The sequence below is a fragment of the Phyllobates terribilis genome, unplaced genomic scaffold (genome assembly GCF_046119375.1).
Source record: "Phyllobates terribilis strain yellow unplaced genomic scaffold, ASM4611937v1 Scaffold_4__5_contigs__length_816908805, whole genome shotgun sequence".
Classification (NCBI taxonomy): Eukaryota; Metazoa; Chordata; class Amphibia; order Anura; family Dendrobatidae; genus Phyllobates; species Phyllobates terribilis.
The window spans coordinates 681,913,884-681,940,134 of record NW_027362764.1 but is presented as its reverse complement, the minus strand read 5'-3'; the positions used below and the strand labels follow the sequence as shown (position 1 = coordinate 681,940,134).

The following is a 26,251-nucleotide window of genomic DNA, read 5'->3' as shown; positions in this document are numbered from 1 at the left end:
ATGATCACTTGGAGGACTCTGAGACAGACTGGTTCAAGGTTCTATGGTCTGATGAGACCAAGATCGAGATCTTTGGTGCCAACCACACACGTGACGTTTGGAGACTGGATGGCACTGCATACGACCCCAAGAATACCATCCCTACAGTCAAGCATGGTGGTGGCAGCATCATGCTGTGGGGCTGTTTCTCTGCCAAGGGGCCTGGCCATCTGGTCCGCATCCATGGGAATATGGATAGCACGGCCTACCTGGAGATTTTGGCCAAGAACCTCCGCTCCTCCATCAAGGATCTTAAGATGGATCGTAATTTCATCTTCCAACAAGACAACGACCCAAAGCACACAGCCAAGAAAACCAAGACCTGGTTCAAGAGGGAAAATGTCAAGGTATTGGAGTGGCCTAGTCAGTCTCCTGACCTTAACCCAATTGAAAACTTGTGGAAGGAGCTCAAGAATAAAGTCCACATGAGACACCCAAAGAACCTAGATAACTTGGAGAAGATCTGCATGGAGGAGTGGGCCAAGATAACTCCACAGACCTGTGCCGGCCTGATCAGGTCTTATAAAAGACGATTATTAGCTTTAATTGCAAACAAGGGTTATTCCACAAAATATTAAACATAGGGGTTGAATAATAATTGACCCACACTTTTATGTTTAAAATTTAGTAAAATTCAAATGAGCAACATAACTTTTTGGTTTGTAAGATTTATGCTTCTGTTCATAAAACCTACTCTCGTTTGCAGTTTGAAGGCTCTAACTTATTTGCATCTTATCAAACCAGCTAAATCTGCAGGGGGTTGAATACTACTTGTAGGCACTGTATATATATATATATTTTATAAACGTATATATAAATACAATTATACGCAATCTCTACTTAGACAAGTGTATATATATATATATATATATATATATATATATATATATGAACTATTAGAAACTATGTAACTACAATTTTACTGTATGAGATTATAAATAAATATTGAGACATTGTATTACATTTTGATACAACATTATAATTACAGTTTTTCCTTAGCCACTCCCTAAACCAAATCTTCTGTCTCTCTCAAATATCTCCAGGAACGCCCTATTTAGGAAAGACATTTTTCTATCCTTCAAAACCTCAGAGAACTGCCTGTTCTTCTGTCCACATTACATTACGTCACAGTGAGTTGGTCGTCTCACCTGTCTCTGTCCATCAGTTTCAGCCATTTTCCTTTTTAGAGAATCACAGTTCTGACTGAGAATTAACTCATTCTGTGGAGAGATGGATCTTTGCACTGGCTGATATGGCTTATAACATATATGAAATCTTCTGCGTATTTGATAGAGTTCACTATGGGGATGACTCAGTCTAGGAGAGTTTGATATTGGCTTTTGGTAAGATTTTACCTTTCCTGGTTTTATAAATTTAGCTTGATTTATTTTCTTTTCACGATTCTCATGTTTTCTAACAAAATCCAGCATCTGCGCAGATTCAAATAATGAATTTTTTTGTGATGCCATAACTTGGGAAACTGAATTTAGGAATTTGAATTTTTGTACAAAAGTTGTTATCATATGTTGTACTTTTCAATTTTTGATGAGAGCTTTGTACAACCATTCAAATATGGACATGCATGTATATGTACATTCCTTCCTACCAAACCTTAGTTTCTGCAGATCTTCTATGTTGGGAAAATCCTTTGTGACACAATAAATCAAATATCTTAATCTGTCCGAATCATTTTCCCATCCATTAGGAGAGTCATTTTCACAGGGCATTAAATGTAAACGTCTGGACAATGTCACAGGAATCCATATTTTAAATAATTGATTCCTCTCCTCATTGGATAAATCAAACTTATCAGAGAAGCTCTCAAATGTCTCTGAATTTCTACAGGCATGGATTTTGACATCATATTTTGGCATGATTTTGTATAATTTCAGCAAATTTTTCCTCATTTTAATTTGGAGTTGAGCCTGGGTAATTCCAGAACTCTCTGATATTTTTAGTGGCTCTTGTACGTCCGTTCCTCCTACGTCACTCACGTCTCCTCCCACATCACCTAGTATGTCGGTTTCTCGTATGTCAGTCATGTCTCCTCCCATGTCAGGTTTCTGTATGTCCGTCTCTTGGTCAGACCCAAGGTCACCTTCAGTTACAGACACGTGTCTTACTTCTTGTTCATTTTCCACATTACAGTCAGAATCAGTATCACCGTCTGACACTTCTACACTATTTTCCTGCTTAGAAATCTCTAACACAAGACTATGAAAAAAATCTACCAAATGTAGAATATTTCTCAATTTCTGTTTGTCTCTATTTACCAATTTAGAAGTTAACTGTAAATTCTGCAATTCACATTCTTTGTATAAACTGAGACACAAAACTTCTATGTCATCTCCTACATTACCTTTGAAATTAATATTACTTTGTTTAGCAAAAGAAGAAATTATATCCATATTTTGCTTACCTTAAGATTCCTTGGCTTCTCTTTATCAACACGTCCTGTCTTCAGTTCGTCTGATTCTTTTCCGGTGTGATTCTGTTCCTTGTTAGTACCTCTGCTTCCTGTCTTTCCTCAGTCTGTAGGTCCTTTCTGCTTCTCGTGACAAACTAGTGAATTTACTGACACGTGAACAACAGCTGTTCAGCTCGTCAGGACTCCCCCCTTGTTCACGGAAGAAATTCACTTACTTAATTTAAAAAACAAAAAAACAGGACTGGCTGGCTCACCATTGTAAAATAATAATCTTCCTGTATTTTTTTTTCTACTGAGGACTTCTCAAAGTATCAATATCACGATATTCTTATTAAAAATGTATCTATTTATTCTTGGATTGTCCATTAAAAAGAATCAGATTGCAGCAGGTACATACAATAATTAGTTATAAAGTAATTGTCCATTTGTCCATAATTAGCTTAATTGTTGAGATTCACCCATCTTTCCTTGGATCCTGGCTGGTAAATCATGTCTTTGTCCAGCATGTGTCCAGGCCTACATGTCATCTGCTTCTCAGCATGAAGATTCTGTGTCTTGTGGGGTGGGCAGAGCAAGAGAGCCCCCCCTTTCTGTACCATGGGCTTTTATAGCCAGTCGTATGGACACCTGTTCTACATATGGTAGTGAACCAAAAATACACACACAAATAGCGCATGTCAACTAGACACGATGGCTGAGGCATAGAACTCAGAAAAATGATTATCGATTAACATTCCAAATGAATTTCCATAAATAACCATTTAACAGAGACCGCCTGGGAATGCCAGGTGCTGTAGGCTTTTGCTTTTTCCTTCCTTCCACCAGCAGGGGGCACTCTCTTCTATGCCTTTTTTCCATTCCCTTTCACAAGTGCACACATTCATTCTCTTTTCTTTTTTTCATTTGCTTTCTCTCTTGTGCTATTTCATCTCTGCAAAATACCAGCATCCTTCTGATCACCGTGGGCCTCCAGCATTGTTGCTTCTTTACTTTTAATACTAGGCTCCTTTTCACCAGGACCAGCGTCTCCCGGGTGGCTGGAGGCAACCACCGGTAACCCCAAGCAGAAGGCCTTTGCAGGCAACACGACCCTCCCCCCTGAAGAGCAGCTCAAAGTCACTGGCAACCATCTCACCCTCTTCCTTCATTCACCCCTTGACGTCTCGCTCAGCCCCCAAGTTACGGGTCCAGCTTGCTCTTTCTGTCACATTACCGCGATGAAGGGTTTAGCCTGCAGGAGACCCTGCGCCGAGCCATTTTTGAAGACACCTGATGCGGCGGGTGAATCACTGCTAAATAAACCACACCTGTAGGGACGGCACAGCCTTTGCATGGACCCTTCGGAGCCCGCCCCGTCACGGCCAGATTGGTCGCCACCAAGCGATCCTGACAAAGGCTGGCCGGGTGATGGATCAAGCAGCGTCTACTGGCCATACCACCTTGGATACGCCTGATCTCGTCTGATCTCGGAAGCAATTCATGGCTGGGCTCGGACAGTTCTTGGATGGGATACCGCCTGGGAACACCGGGTGCTGTAGACCATTTTGACGACGTTTTTCCCTACTGCCCAGCTCGGCTAGCATGGAACGGCGCCTTACCGGACACCGACCTTAAGTAACTTAGATGATGGAAGCCCCAAGGCCTCTGAGCCAGTTGGCAGCTAAGTACGCTACCCTGCCGCCTTCACGCAGGCCTGACACCGAGCTCCTTGCCACGGCTAGGAGTGCTTATTGACTCCGCAGCTCGCCGTGTGGAAATGATGGCGTTAAAAGCACCCGGGGCCGTGAAGGGGCCAGGCTTTCAGCAGGTGCCCAGGGAAGGTTTTGGATGCCGGCCGCCTAGCGAGGGCCAGCAGAAGTAACATGTTTCTCTGCAAATAAGCTTGTGTAACCAAGCCAGACGGCTGTCAAAGAGCTAACCTCATTGCAAGGAAGGCAAGGAAGGAATTGGGGAGGGGGCGGGGGGTGATTCCTGCTAGGGCCCTGAAATCATAAAACAGGCAGGAGAGTCTGACGCATGGTGACGGAGAGGTTGTAGGGGCAGATAGGGGGTGTTGTCACGTGCGAGCACGTGTGTATGCTGGCTTGTGTGTGAGAGTGCTCTTCCTAGGTGTGGCGCGCTGCAGACAGTCAAAGGGATTGTTCCCTTTCATTAAAAGTTAATCCCCGGCTGCAGGCTATTAGAAAGCAACTAACCGCGCTCTACTCACCCTACCCGGGTCTACCGGTGAGTCTCGCCTCTGCTCCCGGCCTGTGGCATTGGCCGTGAAGCTGACGTTCCGTCGACAGCGCTGCAGCCGATCAGTGAGCTCAGTGGCTCTGAGTGGGGCGTTGTGTCTACAAGACCTTTTAAGGAAGCCAGCAAAAAAATTGATGAGAAGGGAAAGCACAAAAGGACCTGGTCTTGCTGAGCACTGGAAAGGGCAGCCGGCAGCCGGCAGCCGGCAGCCAGACGTCAAAGTAGAAAAACAGCAAGCTAGAGGCTTGTCTCTGCCTACGGCCACACCACCCTGAACACGCCTGGTCTCGGAAGCTAAGCAGAGATGGGCCTGGTTAGTACTTGGATAGGAGACCGCCTGGGAATACCAGGTGCTGCAGGCTTTTGCTTTTTCCTTCCTTCCACCAGCAGGGGGCACTCTCCTCTATGCCTTTTTTCCATTCCGTTTCACAAGTGCACACATTCATTCTCTTTTCTTTTTTTCATTTGCTTTCGCTCTTGCGCTATTTCATCTCTGCAAAATACCAGCATCCTTCTGATCATCGTGGGCCTCCAGCATTGTTGCTTCTTTACTATTAATACTAGGATCAACGTCTCACGCGTGGCTGGAGGCAACCACCGGTAACCCCAAGCAGAAGACCTTTGCAGGCAACACGACCCTCCCCCATGAAGAGCAGCTCAAAGTCACTGGCAACCATCTCACCCTCTTCCTTCATTCACCCCTGGACGTCTCGCTCCGCCCCCAAGTTACGGGTCCAGCTTGCTCTTTCTGTCACATTACCGCGATGAAGGGTTTAGCCTGCAGGAAACCCTGCGCCGAGACATTTTTGAAGACACCTGATGCGGCGGGTGAATCACTGCTAAACAAACCACACCTGTAGGGACGGCACAGCCTTTGCATGGACCCTTCGGAGCCCGCCCCGTCACGGCCAGATTGCTCGCCACCAAGCGATCCTGAGAAAGGCTGGCCGGGCGATGGATCGAGCAGCGTCTACTGGCCATACCACCTTGGATACGCCCGATCTCGTCTGATCTCGGAAGCAAAGCAGGGCTGGGCTCATACAGAACTTGGATGGGAGACCTCCTGGGAACTCCGGGTGCTATAGACCATTTTGATGAAGTTTTGCCCTACTGCCCAGCTCGGATAGCATGGAACGGCGCCTTGCCGGACACCGACCTTAAGTAACTTAGATGATGGAAGCCCCAAGGCCTCTGAGCCAGTTGGCAGCTACGTACGCTAAACCGCCGCCTTCACGCAGGCCTGACACCGAGCTCCTTGCCACGGGTAGGAGTGCTTATTGACTCCGCAGCTCGCCGTGTGGAAATGATGGCGTTAAAAGCACCCGGGGCCGTGAAGGGGCCAGGCTTTCAGCAGGTGCCCAGGGAAGGTTTTGGATGCCGGCCGCCTAGCGAGGGCCAGCAGAAGTAACATGTTTCTCTGCAAAGAAGCTTGTGTAACCAAGCCAGACGGCTGACAAAGAGCTAACCTCAGTGCAAGGAAGGCAAGGAAGGTGCGGAAGGAATTGGGGAGGGGGGGGTGATTCCTGCTAGGGCCCTGAAATCATAAAACAGGCAGGAGAGTCTGACGCATGGTGACGGAGAGGTTGTAGGGGCAGATAGGGGGTGTTGTCACGTGCGAGCACGTGTGCATGCTGGCTTGTGTGTGAGAGTGCGCTTCCTAGGTGTGGCGCGCTGCAGACAGTCAAAGAGATTGTTCCCTTTCATTAAAAGTTAATCCCCGGCTGCAGGCTATTAGAAAGCAACTAACCGCGCTCTACTCACCCTACCCGGGTCTACCGGTGAGTCTCGCCTCTGCTCCCGGCCTGTGGCATTGGCCGTGAAGCTGACGTTCCGTCGACAGCGCTGCAGCCGATCAGTGAGCTCAGCGGCTCTGAGTGGGGTGTTGTGTCTACAAGACCTTTTAAGGAAGCCAGCAAAAAAGTTGAAGAGAAGGGAAAGCACAAAAGAACCTGGTCTTGCTGAGCACTGGAAAGGGCAGCTGGCAGCCAGACGTCAAAGTAGAAAAGCAGCAAGTGAGAGGCTTTTCTCTGCCTGCGGCCAAACCACCCTGAACACACCCGATCTTGTCTTATCTCAGAAGCTAAGCAGGGTCAGGCCTGGTTAGTACTAGGATGGGAGACCACCTGGGAATACCAGGTGCTGTAGGCTTTTGCTTTTTCTTTCCTTCCACCAGCAGGGGGCACTCTCTTCTATGCCTTTTTCCATTCCCTTTCACAAGTGCACAAATTCATTCTCTTTTCTTTTTTTCATTTGCTTTCTCTCTTGCGCTATTTCATCTCTGCAAAATACCAGCATCCTTCTGATCACCGTGGGCCTCCAGCATTGTTGCTTCTTTACTTTTAATACTAGGCTCCTTTTCACCAGGACCAGTGTCTCCCGCGTGGCTGGAGGCAACCACCGGTAACCCCAAGCAGAAGACCTTTGCAGGCAACACGACCCTCCCCCCTGAAGAGCAGCTCAAAGTCACTGGCAACCATCTCACCCTCTTCCTTCATTCACCCCTGGACGTCTCGCTCCGCCCCCAAGTTACGGGTCCAGCTTGCTCTTTCTGTCACATTACCGCGATGAAGGGTTTAGCCTGCAGGAGACCCTGCGCCGAGACATTTTTGAAGACACCTGATGCGGCGGGTTAATCACTGCTAAACAAACCACACCTGTAGGGACGGCACAGCCTTTGCATGGACCCTTCGGAGCCCGCCCCGTCACGGCCAGATTGCTCGCCACCAAGCGATTCTGAGAAAGGCTGGCCGGGCGATGGATCGAGCAGCGTCTACTGGCCATACCACCTTGGATACACCCAATCTTGTCTGATCTTGAAAGCAAAGCAGGGCTGGGCTCTGACAGTACTTGGATGGGAGACTTCCTGGGAACACCGGGTGCTGTAGACCATTTTGATGACGTTTTGCCCTACTGGCCAGCTTGGCTAGCATGGAACGGCGCCTTGCCGGACACCGACCTTAAGTAACTTAGATGATGGAAGCCCCAAGGTCTCTGAGCCAGTTGGCAGCTAAGTACGCTACCCTGCCGCCTTCACGCAGGCCTGACACCGAGCTCCTTGCCACGGCTTGGAGTGCTTATTGACTCCGCAGCTCGACGTGTGGAAATGATGGCGTTAAAAGCACCCGGGGCCGTGAAGGGGCCAGGCTCTCAGCAGGTGCCCAGGGAAGGTTTTGGATGCCGGCCGCCTAGCGAGGGCCAGCAGAAGTAACATGTTTCTCTGCAAAGAAGCTTGTGTAACCAAGCCAGACGTCTGACAAAGAGCTAACTTCAGTGCAAGGAAGGCAAGGAAGGTGCGGAAGGAATTGGGGAGGGGGGGGGGTGATTCCTGCTAGGGCCCTGAAATCATAAAACAGGCAGGAGAGTCTGACGCATGGTGACGGAGAGGATGTTGGGGCAGATAGGGGGTGTTGTCACGTGCGAGCACGTGTGCATGCTGGCTTGTGTGTGACAGTGCGCTTCCTAGGTGTGGCGCGCTGCAGACAGTCAAAGGAATTGTTCCCTTTCATTAAAAGTTAATCCCCGGCTGCAGGCTATTAGAAAGCAACTAACCGCGCTCTACTCACCCTACCCGGGTCTACCGGTGAGTCTCGCCTCTGCTCCCGGCCTGTGGCATTGGCCGTGAAGCTGACGTTCCGTCGACAGCGCTGCAGCCGATCAGTGAGCTCAGCGGCTCTGCGTGGGGCGTTGTGTCTACAAGACCTTTTAAGGAAGCCAGCAAAAAAATTGAAGAGAAGGGAAAGCACAAAAGGACCTGGTCTTGCTGAGCACTGGAAAGGGCAGCCGGCAGCCAGACGTCAAAGTAGAAAAGCAGCAAGTGAGAGGCTTGGCTGTGCCTACGGCCACAGCACCCTGAATGCGCCCAATCTTGCCTGATCTTGGAACCTAAGCAGGGTTGGGTCTGGTTAGTACTTGGATGGGAGACTGCCTGGGAATACAAGGTGCTGTAGGCTTTTGCTTTTTCCTTCCTTCCACCAGCAGGGGGCACTCTCCTCTATGCCTTTTTTCCATTCCCTTTCACAAGTGCACACATTCATTCTCTTTTCTTTTTTTCATTTGCTTTCTCTCTTGCGCTATTTCATCTCTGCAAAATACCAGCATCCTTCTGATCAGCGTGGGCCTCCAGCATTGTTGCTTCTTTACTTTTAATACTAGGCTCCTTTTCACCAGGACCAGCGTCTCCCGCGTGGCTGGAGGCAACCACCGGTAACCCCAAGCAGAAGACCTTTGCAGGCAACACGACCCTCAACCCTGAAGAGCAGCTCAAAGTCACTGGCAACCATCTCACCCTCTTCTTTCATTCACCCCTGGATGTCTCGCTCCGCCCCCAAGTTACGGGTCCAGCTTGCTCTTTCTGTCACATTACCGCGATGAAGGGTTTAGCCTGCAGGAGACCCTGCGCCGAGACATTTTTGAAGACACAAGATGCGGCGGGTGAATCACTGCTAAACAAACCACACCTGTAGGGACGGCACAGCCTTTGCATGGACCCTTCGGAGCCCGCCCCGTCACGGCCAGATTCCTTGCCACCAAGCGATCCTGAGAAAGGCTGGCCGGGCGATGGATCGAGCAGTGTCTACTGGCCATACCACCTTGGATGTGCCCGATCTCGTCTGATCTCGGAAGCAAAGCAGGGCTGGGCTCGGACAGTACTTGGATGGGAGACCTCCTGGGAATACTGGGTGCTGTAGACCATTTTGATGAACTTTTGCCCTACTGCCCAGCTCGGCTAGCATGGAACGGCGCCTTGCCGGACACCGACCTTAAGTAACTTAGATGATGGAAGCCCCAAGGCCTCTGAGCCAGGTGGCAGCTAAGTACGCTACCCCTCCGCCTTCACGCAGGCCTGACACCGAGCTCCTTGCCACGGCTAGGAGTGCTTATTGACTCCGCAGCTCGCCGTGTGGAAATGATGGCGTTAAAAGCACCCGGGGACGTGAAGGGGCCAGGCTTTCAGCAGGTGCCCAGGGAAGGTTTTGGATGCCGGCCGCCTAGCGAGGGCCAGCAGAAGTAACATGTTTCTCTGCAAAGAAGCTTGTGTAACCAAGCCAGACGGCTGACAAAGAGCTAACCTCAGTGCAAGAAGGGTTATCCTTATCCTCTCTTGCTGACAACTTTATCTTCCAAAAGGTAGGGGAGAAAACAAGGGGATCTGCTACTTTGGATCTAATCCTTATAAACAGGGAGGAAGTGGTTGAGGAGGTAAAGGTGGCTGGGACCCTAGGAGGCAGCGATCATGCTATTATAGAATTTTGGATAACTAGAGGAGGAAGACATGTGAAGACTCAAACTTCAAGGTTAGATTTTAGAAAGTCAGATTTTAAGAGACTCAGAAAGAGAATAGGAAGGATCCAATGGCTGGATGTCCTTAAGGACAAAAATGTCCAGGAAGGATGGGAAATTTTTAAAAATGAGATTCTCAAAGCACAATCGTTAACAATCCCGAAAAGTAGGAAGAATGGGAAGCATTTAAGGAAACCAGGATGGATGAACACAGAACTTAAACACATGCTAAAAAGAAAGAAAGAAATGTTTATTAAATGGAAAGAGGGAGGCATATCTAAAGAAGATTATAATGCAGTCTACAGATCATGCAGGGCACGTATCAGGTTAGCTAAAGCTGACAATGAATTAAGGCTTGCAAGAGATGTCAAAAGCAATAAAAAAGGATTTTGGGGGTATGTCAAAAGTAAAAGAAAAGTCAAAGATGCTATAGGATTTTTACAGGATGAAAATGGAGAAATGGTAAGAGAGGATGTTGAGAAGGCCGAACTTTTTAATTCCTATTTTGCATCTGTTTTCTCTCAGAAAGAAAATGTAACATCAACTGATCTTCACGGTCCTTTTAAAGGAATAGAGGAATCCAAGTTATCTGTAAACAGAAAGATTGTGAGGGAATATTTAGCTAACATAAATGAGTTCAAGTCTCCAGGTCCAGATAAATTACACCCCAGAGTACTGAAGGAGATCGTAGAAGAAATTTTAGAACCACTCTCCATAATCTTTGAAAATTCTTGGAGAACAGGAGAAGTCCCAGAAGACTGGAGAAGAGCAAATGTTGTTCCTATCTTCAAAAAGGGGAAGAAGGTGGACCCAGGGAACTATAGGCCGGTGAGTCTGACTTCTATACCAGGAAAGATCTTTGAACAAATTATTAAACAACATGTATGTAAGTACATGGATAAGAATGAAGTGATTAACCAGAGTCAGCATGGGTTTGTAACTAACAAGTCATGTCAGACTAACTTAATTTCCTTCTATGACAGAATCACTGACTGGGTGGATCAGGGAAATGATGTAGATATAGTATATCTTGACTTCAGCAAAGCATTTGACAAAGTATCTCACACCATCCTTATTGAAAAAATGACCAAGTATGCAATGGACCAGGCAACTGTTAGGTGGATTCATAACTGGCTTAGTGATCGGACTCAAAGGGTGGTTGTAAATGGCTTCACATCCAGCTGGATGAATGTCTCAAGTGGGGTACCACAGGGCTCCGTCCTGGGACCTGTATTGTTCAACATCTTTATCAATGATTTAGATGAAGGAATTGAGGGTAAACTGATTAAATTTGCTGATGACACAAAGCTAGGAGGGATAGCTAATACTAGAGAAGAGAGAGAGAGGATTCAAAAAGACCTAAATAAACTGGAGCAGTGGGCAGCAACCAACAGAATGGTTTTTAACAGGGAAAAATGCAAAGTACTACATCTGGGCAATAAAAATGAAAAAAGCATATACAGAATGGGAGGAATAGAGCTAAGCAACAGTACATGTGAAAAAGACTTAGGTATACTAATAGATCATAGTCTGAACATGAGTCAACAGTGTGATGCAGCAGGAAAAAAGGCAAATACAATTCTGGGATGTATTAACAGAAGCATACAGTCTAGATCACGTGAAGTCATTATCGGTCTTTACTCCTCTTTGGTCAGACCTCATCTGGAATACTGTGTACAGTTTTGGGCACCACATTTTAAAAAAGACATAGACAAACTGGAGCAAGTTCAGAGAAGAGCGACCAGAATGGTGACTGGTCTGCAAACCATGTCCTATGAGGAACGGTTGCAGGATTTGGGAATGTTTAGCTTGCAAAAAAGAAGACTGAGAGGAGACTTAATAGCTGTCTACAAATATGTCAAGGGCTGTCACATTGTAGAAGGATGATCTTTATTCTCATTTGCACAAGGAAAAACTAGAAGCAATGGGATGAAACTAAATGGGAGGAGACACAGATTAGATATTAGAAAAAACTTTTTGACAGTTAGGGTGATTAATGAGTGGAACAGGCTGCCACGAGAGGTGGTGAGTTCCCCTTCAATGGACGTCTTCAAACAGAGGCTGGACAGACATCTGTCTGAGATGATCTAGTGAATCCTGCTTTGAGCAGGGGGTTGGACCAGATAACCCAGGAGGTCCCTTCCAACTCTACCATCCTATGATTCTATGATTCTATGAAAAGGACCTGGTCTTGCTGAGCACTGGAAAGGGCAGCCGGCAGCCAGACGTCAAAGTAGAAAAGCAGCAAGTGAGAGACTTGTCTCTGCCTACGGCCACACCACCCTGAACACACCCGATCTCATCTGATCTAGGAAGCTAAACAGGGTTGGGCCTGGTTAGTACTTGGATGGGAGACCGCCTGGGATTACCAGGTGCTGTAGGCTTTCACTTTTTCCTTCCTTCCACCAGCAGGGGGCACTCTCTTCTATGCCTATTTTCCATTCCCTTTCACAAGTGCACACATTCATTCTCTTTTCTTTTTTTCATTTGCTTTCTCTCTTGCGCTATTTCATCTCTGCAAAATACCAGCATCCTTCTGATCACCGTTGAACTCCAGCATTGCTGCTTCTTTACTTTTAATACTAGGCTCCTTTTCACCAGGACCAGCGTCTCCCGGGTGGCTGGAGGCAACAACCGGTAACCCCAAGCAGAAGACCTTTGCAGGCAACACGACCCTCCCCCCTGAAGAGCAGCTCAAAGTCACTGGCAACCATCTCACCCTCTTCCTTCATTCACCCCTGGACATCTCGCTCCGCCCCCAAGTTACGGGTCCAGCTTGCTCTTTCTGTCACATTACCGCGATGAGGGGTTTAGCCTGCAGGGGACCCTGCGATGAGCCATTTTTGAAGACACCTGATGCGGCGGGAGAATCACTGCTAAACAAACCACACCTGTAGGGACGGCACAGCCTTTGCATGGACCCTTCGGAGCCCGCCCCGTCACGGCCAGATTCCTTGCCACCAAGCGATCCTGAGAAAGGCTGGCCGGGCGATGGATCGAGCAGTGTCTACTGGCCATACCACCTTGGATTAGCCTGATCTCATCTGATCTCGGAAGCAAAGCAGGGCTGGGCTCCAACAGTACTTGGATGGGAAACCTCCTGGGAACACCGGGTGCTGTAGACCATTTTGATGACGTTTTGCCCTACTGCCCAGCTCGGCTAGCATGGAACGGCGCCTTGCCGGACACCGACCTTAAGTAACTTAGATGATGGAAGCCCCAAGGACTCTGAGCCAGTTGGCAGCTAAGTACGCTACCCCGCCGCCTTCACGCAGGCCTGACACCGAGCTCCTTGCCACGGCTAGGAGTGCTTATTGACTCCGCAGCTCGCCGTGTGGAAATGATGGCGTTAAAAGCACCCGGGGCCGTGAAGGGGCCAGGCTTTCAGCAGGTGCCCAGGGAAGGATTTGGATGCCGGCCGCCTAGCGAGGGCCAGAAGAAGTAACATGTTTCTCTGCAAAGAAACTTGTGTAACCAAGCCAGACAGCTGACAAAGAGCTAACCTCAGTGCAAGGAAGGCAAGGAAGGTGCGGAAGGAATTGGGGAGGGGGGGGTGATTCCTGCTAGGGCCCTGAAATCATAAAACAGGCAGGAGAGTCTGACGCATGGTGACGGAGAGGTTGTAGGGGCAGATAGGGGGTGTTGTCACGTGCGAGCACGTGTACATGCTGGCTTGTGTGTGAGAGTGCGCTTCCTAGGTGTGGCGCGCTGCAGACAGTCAAAGGGATTGTTCCCTTTCATTAAAAGTTAATCCCCGGCTGCAGGCTATTAGAAAGCAACTAACCGCGCTCTACTCACCCTACCCGGGTCTACCGGTGAGTCTCGCCTCTGCTCCCGGCCTGTGGCATTGGCCGTGAAGCTGACGTTCCGTCGACAGCGCTGCAGCCGATCAGTGAGCTCAGTGGCTCTGAGTGGGGCGTTCTGTCTACAAGACCTTTTAAGGAAGCCAGCAAAAAAATTGAAGAGAAGGGAAAGCACAAAAGGACCTGGTCTTGCTGAACACTGGAAAGGGCATCCGGCAGCCAGACTTCAAAGTAGAAAAGCAGCAAGTGAGAAGCTTGTTTCTGCCTACGGCCACACCACCCTGAACACGCCCAATCTCATCTGATCTTGGAAGCTAAGCAGGGTCAGGCCTGGTTATTACTTGGATGGGAGACCACCTGGGAATACCAGGTGCTGTAGGCTTTTGCTTTTTCCTTCCTTCCACCAGCAGGGGGCACTCTCTTCTATGCCTTTTTTCCATTCCCTTTCACAAGTGCACACATTCATTCTCTTTTCTTTTTTTCATTTGCTTTCTCTCTTGCGCTATTTCATCTCTGCAAAATACCAGCATCCTTCTGATCACCGTGGGCCTCCAGCATTGTTGCTTCTTTACTTTTAATACTAGGCTCCTTTTCACCAGGACCAGCGTCTCCCGTGTGGCTGGAGGCAACAACCGGTAACCCCAAGCAGAAGACCTTTGCAGGCAACACGACCCTCCCCCCTGAAGAGCAGCTCAAAATCACTGGCAATCATCTCACCCTCTTCCTTCATTCACCTCTGGACGTCTCGCTCCGCCCCCAAGTTACGGGTCCAGCTTGCTCTTTCTGTCACATTACCGCGATGAAGGGTTTAGCCTGCAGGAGACCCTGCGCCGAGACATTTTTGAAGACACCTGATGCGGCGGGTGAATCACTGCTAAACAAACCACACCTGTAGGGACGGCACAGCCTTTGCATGGACCCTTCGGAGCCCGCCCCGTCACGGCCAGATTTCTCGCCATCAAGCGATCCTGAGAAATGCTGGCCGAGCGATGGATTGAGCAGCGTCTACTGGCCATACCAACTTGAATACGCCTGATCTCATCTGATCTTGGAAGCTAAGCAGGGTTGGGCCTGGTTAGTACTTGGATGGGAGACTGTAAAATAATACTTTTCCTGTATTCTTTTTTTTCTACTGAGGACTTCTCAAAGTATCAATATCACGATATTCTTATAAAAAAATGTATCTATTTATTCTTGGATTGTCCATTAAAAAGAATCAGATTGCAGCAGGTACATACAATAATTAGTTATAAAGTAATTGTCCATTTGTTCATAATTAGCTTAATTGTTGAGATTCACCCATCTTTCCTTGGATCCTGGCTGGTAAATCATGTCTTTGTCCAGCATGTGTCCAGGCCTACATATCATCTGCTTCTCAGCATGAAGATTCTGTGTCTTGTGGGGTGGGCAGAGCAAGAGAGCCCCCCCTTTCTGTAGCATGGGCTTTTATAGCCAGTCGTATGGACACCTGTTCTACATATGGTAGTGAACCAAAAATACACACACAAATAGCGCATGTCAACTAGACACGTTGGCTGAGGCATAGAACTCAGAAAAATGATTATCGATTAACATTCCAAATGAATTTTCATAATTAACCATTTAACATTTCCCCCTTTTTTGAGAATAAAAGGACTTTAACTGAAACTTCTCAAAAGAAGATACATTCATCAATCATTTTTTCTTTCCTTCTTCCTTGGCAATATCATTAAATTTCCATAATAATAATAATAGTAATAATAGTATCAATATCGGATTATTGTTATATAATGATGTTAATTCATGTTATGGTAAGCCGTGACTAATATTCATTTAATATGTATAATTATACTTCCCTATATCTAAATTGAAGCAATCGCGGGTTCAATCGTCATCATCTGATGTCATCGGGTCGTCGTCTCGTCTTCTTCTTGGTTCTTTTATAACACAGTCTTTAGATGAAAACTCCTTTGAAATAAATTACAGCATGTAGATATTGTACAGTCCATAATTGTGCTCATTATTGTTCAGTCCATAAACTGTACTCTTTATTAGAAAGATCATGTGTGTCCGTTGATAAGAAAACAAAGTCCATGGATGAAATGTAGCTTTAATATCTGTGCAGTGTCACCTGGACTTACGTTGGATCGTCTTTGGAATCTTCCGTGTGTCCGCACTGGTCTCGTGTCACTTTTGGAACAGATGTGACGTCTTTGGTCAGTAAAGCAAGGGTTATCTTGACACTTTCCTGCTTGATATAGCACCATAACCAGTACTCAGTCCTTTATATACAGGACACATATGCCAGGTATTACCTGTTCACCAGCTTTCATTGAAGCGTTGCAGGTGATAAGAAACCACTTTAACGTGATGAAACTTGAACACAACACAGTACATATAGGATCATCGTCCTCTGCCATCCTGGTGATCAGTGGTGTGAATTGTATTGTATGTAATGGACACAGTCTATTATAACACTCAGCATTCACACCTGTTACCTTCTGAGACGTCCGGATATCAGTTGCTTCTTCTTGTAACTTTTGAGAATCTCTTTGATTTATAAAAATTAAAAGTCTTTATTAAGATAGAATTCATAATTGCGATGTCTTGATTGAAGTCTTCATTCCCTAATCTGATACCAAATCTGGCAGTTTTTCCTAACTTATAATATCACAGCGTACCATAGCAATCAGTAATATCCATCTAATTATTATCAAAATATTAAAATAAATTATGTTTGGAATAATAAACAATAATAGATAATAATTCATTATCAATCAAGTTCTCCATATGATAGAACATTTTTATGTCATAGGTGTAATTACCTTTTCCAACCCATAGGTGTCAGTGTATTTTGAAAAAACAAGTTTTTATATCTTTATTAAACCAATAATATCAAAGAATGTATACTCCTGAACCAAAATGAATAAATATATGAATGTATGAATGAATGAATGAATGAATAAATGAATGAAAGAATTGTTGTGTTTACTCAGAAAATGTAAACATTTTTTTCCTTAGCAATATATATTTAATGAAGCAATACTCTTGTATTAGACATTACTTTATTAAATATTAATGTGTTTTCTCAATTGAGATATTGAACTCAAATAAAATCAAATGAGAATTAAAAAATGAAAAAATAGAAAAATAAGAAGTATAAAGTAAGAATACAATTTTAAAAATGAAAAATAAAATTAAGAGTAAAAATAAGAATAAAAATAAAAATAAGGCCTTTAAATTTTAATGACAAATGCAGAGTAATTATATTCTCCATAAAAAATACCCTTATATCTCCATTATCTGGATGATTTCATATTTGTCATAACCTTGTACCACCAAAAAATATTAAATTATGCAACTTTGCATGTAATACCCTTCTTAATTATACCATAGTACCTTATTATTATTTCTTCTTTATTAAAATGTGTGGAAAATAAGTATTGATCAAAAGTCATTATGTAATCAGGATCAAAAACACATTTTCCCCCTTAATACCAAAAATATTATTTTATAAAATTTATGTATATATCAGAACCAAATTAAAAATAATTATTCTTCTAGAAATATTGTGCATAAATTTCATATCGATGAGTAGCATAGATTTGACTAAAGAGAGGTGTGTACCTATTTAGGTAACCATTAAAAATAATTTTATAGTTATTCAAGAATATTATCATGTGGAAAATTATTCTAAATATAAATTTGCTTTGTAAACCATTTTGATGTGTGGTTGCCCTTATCCACTATTAGTTAAATCAAGAAATAATAATTATTAAAGAAATATAGAAATATATATGTAGATAATACCTAATTATGTATTATAATTTCCTCAGAATTAAATATATTTTTGTACCTTCACATAAAGAAACTTTTTTTTTTTCAAACATACAAACATACGAGGCCTCTGTCACATCAATCACACTTAGCAGCTGCTGATTTACTCATCTGTCACCTTCACTCTGACATTCACAGATCTGTTCAACTCAAACATTCCACATATGAAGTTTTATATATATATATATATATATATATATTTAACCCAAAATTGTTGTATCCCAATTTATTAATGCGCATTGCCATATCAATTGAATATCTTTATATTTCTTTGAATATTCCCCAAGTACATATTATATAATATGAGAGTAAGTCACTGGAATTTCAGACACTTGAAAAAACTCTTGTCTTAGATTCTTTTTTCACTGGCTGCCCGGTCTTAAGTTACATCAGTTGAAAATAGAATGAATGGGATCCTATACTATGAGCTCAAAGTTCAAAGGCCGCAGCTGTCACACGTCATGCTGTAAAGCTACTTTAATTTGCACGAACACTTCATGCACAGAAAATATTAGCAACACAAAAGAATTAATAAGTATTACATATATATTATAGTTCAACTAGATATATTGTTATTATTTTAAAATGTTATACACATAAAGTCATGCAATTTTTTCACTTCCTGTGTGAATAAAGAAATAAATCCATTTTAAAGTTCTTTGATCAAATCCTGCTTTGGAAAGAAAACTCTAAGGAAATATAAGAAAATAAAATTAAATATCAAATTCATACAGAAACAGAATTATTTAAATATATTATACATATATTGGTTGGTTCTAATGTAATTCAAAATATTGCTACTTAAATTTATATATATGAAGCTCTAATTTATTAATTAATATATATATATATATTTTATAAACGTATATATAAATACAATTATACGCAATCTCCACTTAGACAAGTGTATATATATATATATATATATATATATATATATATATATGAACTATTAGAAACTATGTAACTACAATTTTACTGTTTAAGATTATAAATAAATATTGAGACATTGTATTACATTTTGATACAACATTATAATTACAGTTTTTCCTTAGCCACTCCCTAAACCAAATCTTCTGTCTCTCTCAAATATCTCCAGGAACGCCCTATTTAGGAAAGACATTTTTCTATCCTTCAAAACCTCAGAGAACTGCCTGTTCTTCTGTCCACATTCCATGACGTCACTGTGAGGTGAGTTGGTCGTCTCACCTGTCTCTGTCCATCAGTTTCAGCCATTTTCCTTTTTAGAGAATCACAGTTCTGACTGAGAATTAACTCATTCTGTGGAGAGATGGATCTTTGCACTGGCTAATATGGCTTATAACATATATGAAATCTTCTGCGTATTTGATAGAGTTCACTATGGGGATGACTCAGTCTAGGAGAGTTTGATATTGGCTTTTGGTAAGATTTTACCTTTCCTGGTTTTATAAATTTAGCTTGATTTATTTTCTTTTCACGATTCTCATGTTTTCTAACAAAATCCAGCATCTGCGCACATTCAAATAATGAATTTTTTTGTGATGCCATAACTTGGGAAACTGAATTTAGGAATTTGAATTTTTGTACAAAAGTTGTTATCATATGTTGTACTTTTCCATTTTTGATGAGAGCTTTGTACAGCCGCTCAAATATGGACATGAATGTATATGTACATTCCTTCCTACCAATCCTTAGTTTCTGCAGATCTTCTATGTTGGGAAAATCCTTTGTGACACAATAAATCAAATATCTTAATCTGTCCGAATCATTTTCCCATCCATTAGGAGAGTCATTTTCACAGGGCATTAAATGTAAATGTCTGGACAATGTCACAGGAATCCATATTTTAAATAATTGATTCCTCTCCTCATTGGATAAATCAAACTTATCAGAGAAGCTCTCAAATGTCTCTGAATTTCTACAGGCATGGATTTTGACATCATATTTTGGCATGATTTTGTATAATTTCAGCAATTTTTTCCTCATTTTAATTTGGAGTTGAGCCTGGGTAATTCCAGAATTCTCTGATATTTTTAGTGGCTCTTGTACGTCCGTTCCTCCTACGTCACTCACGTCTCCTCCCACATCACCTAGTATGTCGGTTTCTCGTATGTCAGTCATGTCTCCTCCCATGTCAGGTTTCTGTATGTCCGTCTCTTGGTCAGACCCAAGGTCACCTTCAGTTGCAGACACGTGTTTAACTTCTTGTTAATTTTCCACATTACAGTCAGAATCAGTATCACCGTCTGACACTTCTACACTATTTTCCTGCTTAGAAATCTCTAACACAAGACTATGAAAAAAATCTACCAAATGTAGAATATTTCTCAATTTCTGTTTGTCTCTATTTACCAATTTAGAAGTTAACTGTAAATTCTGCAATTCACATTCTTTGTATAAACTGAGCCACAAAACTTCTATGTCATCTCCTACATTAACTTTGAAATTAATATTACTTTGTTTAGCAAAAGAAGAAATTATATCCATATTTTGCTTACCTTAAGATTCCTTGGCTTCTCTTTATCAGCACGTCCTGTCTTCAGTTCGTCTGATTCTTTTCCTGTGTGATTCTGTTCCTTGTTAGTACCTCTGCTTCCTGTCTTTCCTCAGTCTGTAGGTCCTTTCTGCTTCTCGTGACAAACTAGTGAATTTACTGACACGTGAACAACAGCTGTTCAGCTCGTCAGGACTCCCCCCTTGTTCACGGAAGAAATTCACTTACTTAATTTAAAAAACAAAAAAACAGGACTGGCTGGCTCACCATTGTAAAATAATACTCTTCCTGTATTATTTTTTTCTACTGAGGACTTCTCAAAGTATCAATATCACGATATTCTAATAAAAAAATGTATCTATTTATTCTTGGATTGTCCATTAAAAAGAATCAGATTGCAGCAGGTACATACAATAATTATTTATAAAGTAGTTGTCCGTTTGTCCATAATTAGCTTAATTGTTGAGATTCACCCATCTTTCCTTGGATCCTGGCTGGTAAATCATGTCTTTGTCCAGCATGTCTCCAGGCCTACATGTCATCTGCTTCTCAGCATGAAGATTCTGTGTCTTGTGGGTTGGGCAGAGCAAGAGAGCCCCCCCTGTCTGTAACATGGGCTTTTATAGCCAGTCGTATGGACACTTGTTCAACATATGGTAGTGAACCAAAAATACACACACAAATAGCGCATGTCAACTACACACGATGGCTGAGGCATAGAACTCAGAAAAATGATTATCGATTAACATTTCAAATGAATTTCCATAATTAACCATTTAAAAGAGACCGCCTGGGAATGCCAGGTGCTGTAGGCTTTTGCTTTTTCCTTCCTTCCACCAGCAGGGGGCACTCTCTTCTATGCCTTTTTTCCATTCCCTTTCACAAGTGCACACATTCATTCTCTTTTCTTTTTTTCATTTGCTTTCTCTCTTGCGCTATTTCATCTCTGCAAAATACCAGCATCCTTCTGATCACCCTGGGCCTCCAGCATTGTTGCTTATTTACTTTTAATACTAGGCTCCTTTTCACCAGAACCAGCGTCTCCCGGGTGGCTGGAGGAAAACACCGGTAACCCCAAGCAGAAGACCTTTGCAGGCAACACGACCCTCCCCCCTGAAGAGCAGCTCAAAGTCACTGGCAACCATCTCACCCTCTTCCTTCATTCACCCCTGGACGTCTCGCTCCGCCCCCAAGTTACGGGTCCAGCTTGCTCTTTCTGTCACATTACCGCGATGAAGGGTTTAGCCTGCAGGAGACCCTGCGCCGAGCCATTTTTGAAGACAGCTGATGCGGCGGGTGAAACACTGCTAAACAAACCACACCTGTAGGGACGGCACAGCCTTTGCATGGACCCTTCGGAGCCCGCCCCGTCACGGCCAGATTGCTCGCCACCAAGCGATCCTGAGAAAGGCTGGCCGGGCGATGGATCGAGCAGTGTCTACTGGCCATACCACCTTGGATACGCCCGATCTCGTCTGATCTCGGAAGCAAAGCAGGGCTCGGCTCAGACAGTACTTGAATGGGAGACCTTCTGGGAACACCGGGTGCTGTAGACCATTTTGATGACGTTTTGCCCTACTGCCCAGCTCGGCTAGCATGGAACGGCGCCTTGCCGGATACCGACCTTAAGTAACTTAAATGATGGAAGCCCCAAGGCCTCTGAGCCAGTTGGCAGCTAAGTACGCTACCCCGCCGCCTTCACGCAGGCCTGACACCGAGCTCCTTGTCACGGCTAGGAGTGCTTATTGACTCCGTAGCACGCCGTGTGGAAATAATGGCGTTAAAAGCACCCGGGGCCGTGAAGGGGCCATGCTTTCAGCAGGTGCCCAGGGAAGGTTTTGGATGCCGGCCGCCTAGCAAGGGCCCGCAGAAGTAACATGTATCTCTGCAAAGAAGCTTGTGTAACCAAGCCAGACGGCTGCCAAAGAGCTTACCTCAGTGCAAGGAAGGCAAGGAAGGTGCGGAAGGAATTGGGGGGGGGGGTCATTCCTGATAGGGCCCTGAAATCAAAAAACAGGCAGGAGAGTCTGATGCATGGTGACGGAGAGGTTATAGGGGCAGATAGGGGGTGTTGTCACGTGCGAGCATGTGTGCATGCTGGCTTGTGTGTGAGAGTGCGCTTCCTAGGTGTGGTGCGCTGCAGACAGTCAAAGGGATTGTTCCCTTTCATTAAAAGTTAATCCCCGGATGCAGCCTATTAGAAAGCAACTAACCGCGCTCTACTCACCCTGAACATGCCCAATCTCGTCTCATCTTGAAAGCTAAGCAGGGTTGGGCCTCGTTAGTACTGGGATGGGAGACCGCCTGGGAATACCAGGTGCTGCAGGCTTTTGCTTTTTCCTTCCTTCCACCAGCAGGGGGCACTCTCTTCTATGCCTTTTTTCCATTCCCTTTCACAAGTGCACACATTCATTCTCTTTTCTTTTTTTCATTTGCTTTCTCTCTTGCGCTATTTCATCTCTGCAAAATACCAGCATCCTTCTGATCACCCTGGGCCTCCAGCATTGTTGCTTCTTTACTTTTAATGCTAGGCTCCTTTTCACCAGGACCAGCGTCTCCCGCGTTGCTGGAGGCAACCACCGGTAACCCCAAGCACAAGACCTTTGCAGGCAACACGGCTATGAGTGCTTATTGACTCCGCAGCTCGCCGTGTGGAAATGATGGCGTTAAAAGCACCCGGGGCCGTGAAGGGGCCAGGCTTTCAGCAGGTGCCCCGGGAAGGTTTTGGATGCCGGCCGCCTAGCGAGGGCCAGCAGAAGTAACATGTTTCTCTGCAAAGAATCTTTTGTAACCAAGCCAGACGGCTGACAAAGAGCTAACCTCAGTGCAAGGAAGTTGCGGAAGGAATTGGGGAGGGTAGGGGGTGATTCCTGCTAGGGCCCTGAAATCATAAAACAGGCAGGAGAGTCTGACGCATGGTGACGGAGAGGTTGTAGGGGCAGATAGTGGGTGTTGTCACGTGCGAGCACGTGTGCATGCTGGCTTTTGTGTAAGAGGGCGCTTCCTAGGTGTGGCGCGCTGCAGACAGTCAAAGGGATTGTTCCCTTTCATTAAAAGTTAATCCCCGGCTGCAGGCTATTAGAAAGCAACTAACCGCGCTATACTCAACCTACCCGGGTCTACCGGTGAGTCTCGCCTCTGCTCCCGGCCTGTGGCATTGGCCGTGAAGCTGACGTTCTGTCTACAGCGCTGCAGCCGATCAGTGAGCTCAGCGGCTCTGAGAGGGGCATTTTGTCTACAAGACCTTTTAAGGAAGCCAGCAAAAAAATTGAAGAGAAGGGAAAGCACAAAAGAACCTGGTCTTGCCGAGCACTGGAAAGGGCAGCCGGCAGCCAGACGTCATAGTAGAAAAGCAGCAAGTGAGAGGCTTGTCTCTGCCTACGGCCAAACCACCTTGAACACGCCTGATCTCATCTGATCTTGGAAGCTAAGCATGGTTGGGACTGGTTAGTACTTGGATGGGAGACTGTAAAATAAAACTCTTCCTGTATTTTTTTTTTCTTACTGAGGACTTCTCAAAGTATCAATATCACGATATTCTTATAAAAAAATGTATCTATTTATTCTTGGATTGTCCATTAAAAAGAATCAGATTGCAGCAGGTACATACAATAATTAGTTATAAAGTTATTGTCCATTTGTCCATGATTAGCTTAATTGTTTAATTGTTGAGATTCACCCATCTTTCCTTGGATCCTGGCTGGTAAATCATGTCTTTGTCCAGCATGTGTCCAAGCCTACATGTCATCTGCTTCTCAGCATGAAGATTCTGTGTCTTTTGGGGTGGGCAGAGCAAGAGAGCCCCCTCTTTCTGTACCATGGGCTTTTATTGCCAGTCGTATGGACACCTGTTCTACATATGGTAGTGAACCAAAAATACACACACAAATAGCGCATGTCAACTAGACACGATGGCTGAGGCATAGAACTCAGAAAAATGATTATCGATTAACATTCCAAATGAATTTCCATAATTAACCATTTAACATTTCCCCCTTTTTGAGAATAAAAGGACTTTAACTGAAATTTCTCAAAAGAAGATACATTCATCAATCATTTTTTCTTTCCTTCTTCCTTGGCAATATCATTAAATTTCCATAATAATAATAATAGTAATAATAGTATCAATATCGGATTATTGTTATATAATGATGTGAATTCATGTTATGGTAAGCCGTGACTAATATTCATTTAATATGTATAATTATACTTCCCTATATCTAAATTGAAGCAATCGCGGGTTCAATCGTCATCATCTGATGTCATCGGGTCGTCGTCTCGTCTTCTTCTTGGTTCTTTTATAACACAGTCTTTAGATGAAAACTCCTTTGAAATAAATTACAGCATGTAGATATTGTACAGTCCATAATTGTGCTCATTATTGTTCAGTCCATAAACTGTACTCTTTATTAGAAAGATCATGTGTGTCAGTTGATAAGAAAACAAAGTCCATGGATGAAATGTAGCTTTAATATCTGTGCAGTGTCACCTGGACTTACGTTGGATCGTCTTTGGAATCTTCCGTGTGTCCGCACTGGTCTCGTGTCACTTTTGGAACAGATGTGACGTCTTTGGTCAGTAAAGCAAGGGTTAACTTGACACTTTCCTGCTTTATATAGCACCATAACCAGTACTCAGTCCTTTATATACAGGACACATATGCCAGGTATTACCTGTTCACCAGCTTTCATTGAAGCGTTGCAGGTGATAAGAAACCAATGGAACGTGATGAAACTTGAAAACAACACAGTACATATAGGATCACCGTCCTCTGCCGTCCTGGTGATCAGTGGTGTGAATTGTATTGTATGTAATGGACACAGTCTATTATAACACTCAGCATTCACACCTGTTACCTTCTGAGATGTCAGGATATCAGTTGCTTCTTCTTGTAACTTTTGAGAATCTCTTTGATTTATAAAAATTAAGAGTCTTTATTAAGATAGAATTCAAAATTGCGATGTCTTGATTGAAGTCTTCATTCCCTAATCTGATACCAAATCTGGCAGTTTTTCCTAACCTATAATATCACAGCGTACCATAGCAATCAGTAATATCCATCTAATTATTATCAAAATATTAAAATAAATTATGTTTGGAATAATAAACAATAATAGATAATAATTCATTATCAATCAAGTTCTCCACATGATAGAACATTTTTATGTCATAGGTGTAATTACCTTTTCCAACCCATAGGTGTCAGTGTATTTTGAAAAAACAAGTTTTTATATCTTTATTAAACCAATAATATCAAAGAATGTATACTCCTGAACCAAAATGAATAAATATATGAATGTATGAATGAATGAATGAATGAATGAATAAATAAATGAATGAATGAATTGTTGTGTTTACTCAGAAAATGTAAACATTTTTTTCCTTAGCAATATATATTTAATGAAGCAATAATCTTGTATTAGACATTACTTTATTAAATAGTAATGTGTTTTCTCAATTGAGATATTGAACTCAAATAAAATCAAATGAGAATTAAAAAATGAAAAAATAGAAAAATAAGAAGTATAAAGTAAGAATAAAATTTTAAAAATGAAAAATAAAATTAAGAGTAAAAATAAGAATAAAAATAAAAATAAGGCCTTTAAATTTTAATAACAAATGCAGAGTAATTATATTCTCCATAAAAAATACCCTTATATCTCCATTATTTGGATGATTTCATATTTGTCATAACCTTGTACCACCAAAAAATATTAAATTATGCAACTTTGCATGTAATACCCTTCTTAATTATACCATAGTACCTTATTATTATTTCTTCTTTATTAAAATGTGTGGAAAATAAGTATTGATCAAAAGTGATTATGTAATCAGGATCAAAAACACATTTTCCCCCTTAATACCAAAAATATTATTTTATAAAATTTATGTATATATCAGAACCAAATTAAAAATAATTATTCTTCTAGAAATATTGTGCATAAATTTCATATCGATGAGTAGCATAGATTTGACTAAAGAGAGGTGTGTACCTATTTAGGTAACCATTAAAAATAATTTTATAGTTATTCAAGAATATTATCATGTGGAAAATTATTCTAAATATAAATTTGCTTTGTAAACCATTTTGATGTGTGGTTGCCCTTATCCACTATTAGTTAAATCAAGAAATAATAATTATTAAAGAAATATAGAAATATATATGTAGAT

At 43.3% G+C, this 26,251-nt stretch overlaps 2 non-coding genes and 9 pseudogenes across 2 annotated transcripts; all 11 read left to right on the top strand.

The window, feature by feature from the left end:
• The first annotated feature begins 3,888 nt into the window (after positions 1-3,888).
• On the top strand, positions 3,889-4,008 carry LOC141269819 (5S ribosomal RNA; annotated as a pseudogene).
• Positions 4,009-4,958: 950 nt separating this feature from the next.
• On the top strand, positions 4,959-5,067 carry LOC141269941 (5S ribosomal RNA; annotated as a pseudogene).
• A 606-nt stretch (positions 5,068-5,673) lies between these two features.
• Positions 5,674-5,793, top strand: LOC141269577 (5S ribosomal RNA; annotated as a pseudogene).
• Positions 5,794-6,734: 941 nt separating this feature from the next.
• Positions 6,735-6,853, top strand: LOC141267627 (5S ribosomal RNA; annotated as a pseudogene).
• A 620-nt stretch (positions 6,854-7,473) lies between these two features.
• Positions 7,474-7,593, top strand: LOC141269415 (5S ribosomal RNA; annotated as a pseudogene).
• A 943-nt stretch (positions 7,594-8,536) lies between these two features.
• LOC141269618 (5S ribosomal RNA) lies at positions 8,537-8,655 on the top strand (annotated as a pseudogene).
• A 621-nt stretch (positions 8,656-9,276) lies between these two features.
• Positions 9,277-9,396, top strand: LOC141267281 (5S ribosomal RNA; annotated as a pseudogene).
• Positions 9,397-12,250: 2,854 nt separating this feature from the next.
• LOC141266356 (5S ribosomal RNA) lies at positions 12,251-12,369 on the top strand. The gene has a single exon (XR_012320396.1). It is a non-coding gene; the product is annotated as a 5S ribosomal RNA (ribosomal RNA).
• A 621-nt stretch (positions 12,370-12,990) lies between these two features.
• On the top strand, positions 12,991-13,110 carry LOC141269524 (5S ribosomal RNA; annotated as a pseudogene).
• Positions 13,111-14,051: 941 nt separating this feature from the next.
• Positions 14,052-14,170, top strand: LOC141266394 (5S ribosomal RNA). Its single transcript, XR_012320432.1, has one exon. It is a non-coding gene; the product is annotated as a 5S ribosomal RNA (ribosomal RNA).
• A 7,346-nt stretch (positions 14,171-21,516) lies between these two features.
• LOC141268859 (5S ribosomal RNA) lies at positions 21,517-21,636 on the top strand (annotated as a pseudogene).
• The last annotated feature ends 4,615 nt before the right edge of the window (positions 21,637-26,251 follow it).